Here is a 6,124-nt window from a genome sequence, read left to right on the forward strand (position 1 = left end):
GAGTAGGTTTAATAATGAATAAAAAAATAGGAGTGCGGGTAAGCTACTACAAACAGCATAGTGAATGCATTATTGTGGCCAAGATAGACACAAAGCCCACACCTACTACAGTAGTACAAGTTTATATGCCAACTAGCTCTGCAGATGATGAAGAAATTGATGAAATGTATGATGAGATAACAGAAATTATTCAGGTAGTGAAGGGAGACGAAAATTTAATAGTCATGGGTGACTGGAATTTGTCAGTAGGAAAAGGGAGAGAAGGAAACATAGTAGGTGAATATGGATTGGGGGGAAGAAATGAAAGAGGAAGCCATCTGGTAGAATTTTGCACAGAGCATAACTTAATCATAGCTAACACTTGGTTCAAGAATCATAAAAGAAGGTTGTATACATGGAAGAATCCTGGAGATACTAAAAGGTATCAGATAGATTATATAATGGTAAGACAGAGATTTAGGAACCACGTTTTAAATTGTAAGACATTTCCAGGGGCAGATGTGGACTCTGACCACAATCTATTGGTTATGAACTGTAGATTAAACCTGAAGACACTACAAAAAGGTGGCAATTTAAGGAGATGGGACCTGAATAAACTGACAGAACCAGAGGTTGTAGAGAGTTTCAGGGAGAGCATAAGGGAACAATTGACAGGAATGGGGGAAAGAAATACAGTAGAAGAAGAATGGGTAGCTCTGAGGGATGAAGTAGTGAAGGCAGCAGACGATCAAGTAGGTAAAAAGACAAGGGCTAATAGAAATCCTTGGGTAACAGAAGAAATATTGAATTTAATTGATGAAAGGAGAAAATATAAAGATGCAGTAAATGAAGAAGGCAAAAAGGGATACAAACGTCTCAAAAATGAGATCGACAGAAAGTGCAAAATGGCTAAGCAGGGATGGCTAGAGGACAAATGTAAGGATGTAGAGGCTTATCTCACTAGGGGTAAGATAGAGACTGCCTAAAGGAAAATTAAAAAGACCTTTGGAGAGAAGAGAACCACTTGTATGAATATCAAGAGCTCAGATGGGAACCCAGTTCTAAGCAAAGAAGGGAAGGTGGAAAGGTGGAAGGTGTATATAGAGGGTTTATACAAGGGCGATGTACTTGAGGATAATATTATGGAAATGTAAGAGGATGTAGATGAAGATGAAATGGGAGATAAGATACCGCGTGAAGAGTTTGACAGAGCACTGAAAGACCTGAGTCGAAACAAGGCCCTGGGAGTAGACAACATTCCATTAAAACTACTGACAGCCTTGGGAGAGCCAGTCATGACAAAACTCTACCATCTGGTGAGCAAGATGTATGAGACAGGCAAAATACCCTTAGGCTTCACGAATAATATAACAATCCCAATCCCAAAGAAAGCAGGTGTTGACAGATGTGAAAATTACCGAACTATCAGTTTAATAAATCACAGCTGCAAAATACTAACACAAATTCTTTACAGATGAATGGAAAAACTGGTAGAAGCGGACCTCGGGGAAGATCAGTTTGGATTTCATAGAAATGTTTGAACACGTGAGGCAATACTAACCTCACGACTTATCTTAGAAGAAAGATTAAGAAAAGGCAAACCTATGTTTCTAGCATTTGTAGACTTAAAGAAAGCTTTTGACAATGTTAACTGGGATACTCTCTTTCAAATTCTGAAGGTGGCAGGGGTAAAATACAGGGAGTGTAAGGCTATTTACAATTTGTACAGAAACCAGATGGCAGTTATAAGAGTCGAGGGGCATGAAAGGGAAGCAGTGGTTGGGAAGGGAGTGAGACAGGGTTGTAGCCTCTCCCCGATGTTATTCAATCTGTATATTGAGCAAGCAGTAAAGAAAACAAAAGAAAAATTCGGAGTAGGTATTAAAATCCATGGAGAAGTAATAAAAACTTTGAGGTTTGCCAATGACATTGTAATTCTGTCAGAGACAGCAAAGGACTTGGAAGAGCAGTTGAACGGAATGGATAGTGTCTTGAAAGAAGGATATAAGATGAATATCAAAAAAACCAAAACGAGGATAATGGAATGCAGTTGAATTAAGTCGGGTGATGCTGAGGGAATTAGATTAGGAAATGAGGCACTTAAAGTAGTAAATGAGGTTTGCTATTTGGGGAGTAAAATAACTGATGATGGTCGAAGTAGAGAGGATATAAAATGTAGACTGGCAATGGCAAGGAAAGAGTTTCTGAAGAAGAGAAATTTGTTAACATCGAGTATAGATTTAAGTGCCAGGAAGTCGTTTGTGAAAGTATTTGTATGGAGTGTAGCCATGTATGGAAGTGAAACATGGACAATAAATAGTTTGGACAAGAAGAGAATAGAAGATTTTCGAAATGTGTTGCTACAGAAGAATGCTGAAGATTAGGTGGTTTGATGACATAACTAATGAGGAGGTATTGAATAGAATTGGGGAGAAGAGGATTTTGTGGCACAACTTGACGAAAAGAAGGGACCGGTTGGTAGAACATGTTCTGAGGCATCAAGGGATCACCAATTTAGTACTGGGGGACAGCATGGAGGGTAAAAATCGTAGAGGGAGACCAAGAGATGAATACACTAAGCAGATTTGGAAGGATGTAGGTTGCAGTAAGTACTGGGAGATGAAGAAGCCTGTACAGGATAGAGTAGCATGGAGAGCTGCATCAAACCAGTCTCAGGACTGAAGACCACAACAACAACAACACGGCTATATACTGTCCTCCTTATACCCATGTTTCCACAGCCACACATCTTCAATCAGCTACCAAAGAAATGCGTACCTGGATGAGATTTTGATGCACACAGTGGCATGTGGGTTGTCCCGTTACATGATTTCTGTGTAATGAACTAGCAAATTCTCTCATTCAACCAGATCTGGGATTAGGTTGGTTTGATTGGAGTGAAAGGGACTAAACTGCAAAGTCATCAGTCCCTTCATCCATTAAGTGGAAAACCAGGAATGGTCATCAAAGGAGGGCAAATTCTGGAAAGCTCAAGTGTAACTAACACAGTGAAAGCAGAGAGAAAAGCCTAGTAAAAAGACAGCACAGACAAGTAATTAACAGATCAGTCAAGATACGGCATTAAAACCAAGAAAGAAATGAAAAAGAATAAAGAGAATAAAAAGGTGGAAAGGGTAGAGGCCATGTTGGGCCACCAAACAAGTGGAGTCAAGGGACACTGGGTGGGGGTGGGGGGGGGGGGGACAACAGGAGAGGGGCGTGCCACTAACCCCTGGGGTGGTCCAGTCAATGAGACCAAAAAGCCCTACCTTACAGGGATGAATAGAAACCACTTTCACGGGCAAAACGTAACACCAGATCAGCTACTTTGGCATCATCTGCTATTACCAGAGGTAGCTTGTCAGAAAGATTAAGATGCCACCTCAGAGCAGCCAAATTGCGGCAGTCTATTTGTAAGGAGGGCACTGTTTTGCAGGCTCCACATTCACAGTCAGGAGGATCCTCATTTCAGAGAATGTGGCCATGGGTCAGCCAAGTGTGGTCAATGCGCTGTCAACAGAGGATAGTGGATTCCCTGCGAGAAGCATGCTGGGAAGACTTCCATGGGGTTGTGGCAGACCATTCTGAGTTCCAGACTTTGAACAATTGATGGCATATAAACGACTGAAGGTCAAGTTTTGAAACTCTCATTTCCAGAATCACCATCCTGGTGTCCAGCTTGGCCAACTGGTCAGCTCATTTGTTTTCCAAAATCCGAACGTGACTCGGGATCCAAACAGAAACAACTGGCCATCCAGCTTGATGGACTGAGAGACAAGACCCTGGATAGCCATAACCAATGGGTGAGGAGAGTAGCACTGGTCTATAACCTGAAGGCTGTTAAGGGAGTCACTACAGATTAGAATAGTTTTGCCAGTGCAAGAATGAACATGGCTAAGGGCCAGTTTAATGGCCATTAATTCAGCAGTGAAGACACTGCAACCATTTGTCAGAGAGTGGTGTTCACTGCACTGTTTATGTGTGTATGCAGTGCCTGCTTAGCCATCTGTGAACACCACTTCCAAGCCAGGATATGACTCAAGGACAGCCAAGAACAAGTGGTGAAAAAGCGTGAGGTCTAGGGAATCTTTTGGACCAAAGGAGACTTTGAGACGAATCCAATGTTGAGACACAAGCCATGGGGACAGATGCAATGTCTCCCTGACCAGAGGCAAAATTGGAGGAAGTTACAGTTCCAAACAGAGACATTGGAGATGTTTAGCAATTTTAAACTGAGTTCAGGTTCACCATGTAGGTGGAGGACATCCCTCACAGGAAAAGTACATGGTAGTTGGGATGCTCAGGGAAGCTATGAATGTGTATAGCATAATTCAGCAGCTGTCGTTGGTGCCTGATAGGTAATGGAGGTACTATTAGGCTGTTCACAGGGGAAGGCCCCTGTCGCAAGTTGGACTCCACAATGGTGAATAGAGTCCAGTTTCTGCAATGCTGAGTATGATGCTGAACAATATGCAACACTCCCATAATCAAGACAGGGCAGAATCAGGGATTTGTAGAGCTGCAAAAGAGTAGAGTGATCTGCACCCCAGCTAGTTTTACTGTGGCAGCAAAGTGTATTGAGGTGTTGCCTGCACATTTGCTTAAGCTGGCAAAGGTGGGGAAGCCACATCAGCTTGGAATTGAAGACAGTCCCAAACACTGGTGCACCTCAACTATAAAAAGTAATTGATTGTCTAGGTAAAGCTCTGGGTGTGGGTGGGCAGTACGACAGCAACAGAAGTGAATTACATGAGTCTTGGCAGCTGAAAACCAAAAGCCATGGATGGGAGTCCATGACTGTGTCTTTAGTATGGCTCCCTGTAGGTGACACCCAGCAACACTCATACTAGAGGAGCAATAATAAAAGCACAGATCATTGGCATATAATGATGGTGATACCGAAGACCCCACAGCCGCCACTAGACCACAGATGGCAACCAGAAAGATGGGGTCTCTTGGTACAGAGTCATGTGGGACCCCATTCTCTTGGATATGGGGAGCACTGAGTGAAGCATCCACTTAAACCTGGAATGTACAGTGTGACAGGAAGTTCTTGACAAAAATCAAGAGTGGACCCTGGAGATCCCATTCATGTAATGTAGTAAGGATGTGGTGATGCCACGTTATGTCATAAGTCTTCTGCAGATTGAAAAAGACAGCAATGGTGCTGATGATGGGCAAAGGCTGTCTGGATGGTGAACTCCAGGTGAGCCAAATTATCAGCATTGGAGCAGCCTTTGCAAAAACTGCACCAAGATGCAGCCAAAAGATCCGAAGACTCAAGGAGCCAACACAACTGCTTGCTCACTACGTATTAAAGCAACTTACGGAGAACATTTGTAAGGCTGATTGGGCAATAACTGTCCATCTCGAGTGGGTTCTTATCTGGTTTCAGTACTGGAACTATCTTGCACACTCGCCACTGAGATGGGAAGTCACCATCATTCCAGATGCAATTAAATGGGATGAGGATGTGATGCTGATAGTCCATTGAGAGATGGTTCAGCTTTTGGTTGTGGTTGCTGACTTGCCCTGAGGCTGTATCAGCACATGGTCTAGGGCAGAGGTCGGTAAAATCACTAGTCAAAAGAGACAAATATCAACAGCACAATGATTGAAATTTCTTTTGAGAGCCAATATTTCAAAATTTGAACTGTATATGTAGGTACATCATTATTTAGTTAATTAGGGAACTCCTAAGTTTGACTTTGTTAAAAACATCCTCAATGTGTATGAGGTACTTTCGCCAAGATTGACCCCTTAGAACTTTCCCACCGTGTTGGTGGGAAAGTTCTAAGGGGTCAATCTTGGCGAAAGTACCTCATCTTGTATACTTTTTTCGTCTATCTCCTTTCGTTCATCCTGTCTACATGTCCAAACCATCTCAGTATATATCTGTCTCAATACTGGAACTACATCTTCTTTTGCTCCAGTGTGCTCCCTAAAATCTACTTAATATACTTTAAAGCTTTAAGTCTTATTTAAACTTCAGGTTGTTTGAATAAAATAAGATATAATACATAATAATAATATTCTTTACTTACATAATTAAACTGTAAGTTATCCATAAAATTAAATCTTGACAATGACTGTAGAAAAGTAATGTGAAAAATGGCCTTGCATCTTCTTGTAAAGTTTGTATGGC

Source organism: Schistocerca nitens, chromosome 3 (assembly GCF_023898315.1).
Source record: "Schistocerca nitens isolate TAMUIC-IGC-003100 chromosome 3, iqSchNite1.1, whole genome shotgun sequence".
Lineage (NCBI taxonomy): Eukaryota > Metazoa > Arthropoda > Insecta > Orthoptera > Acrididae > Schistocerca > Schistocerca nitens.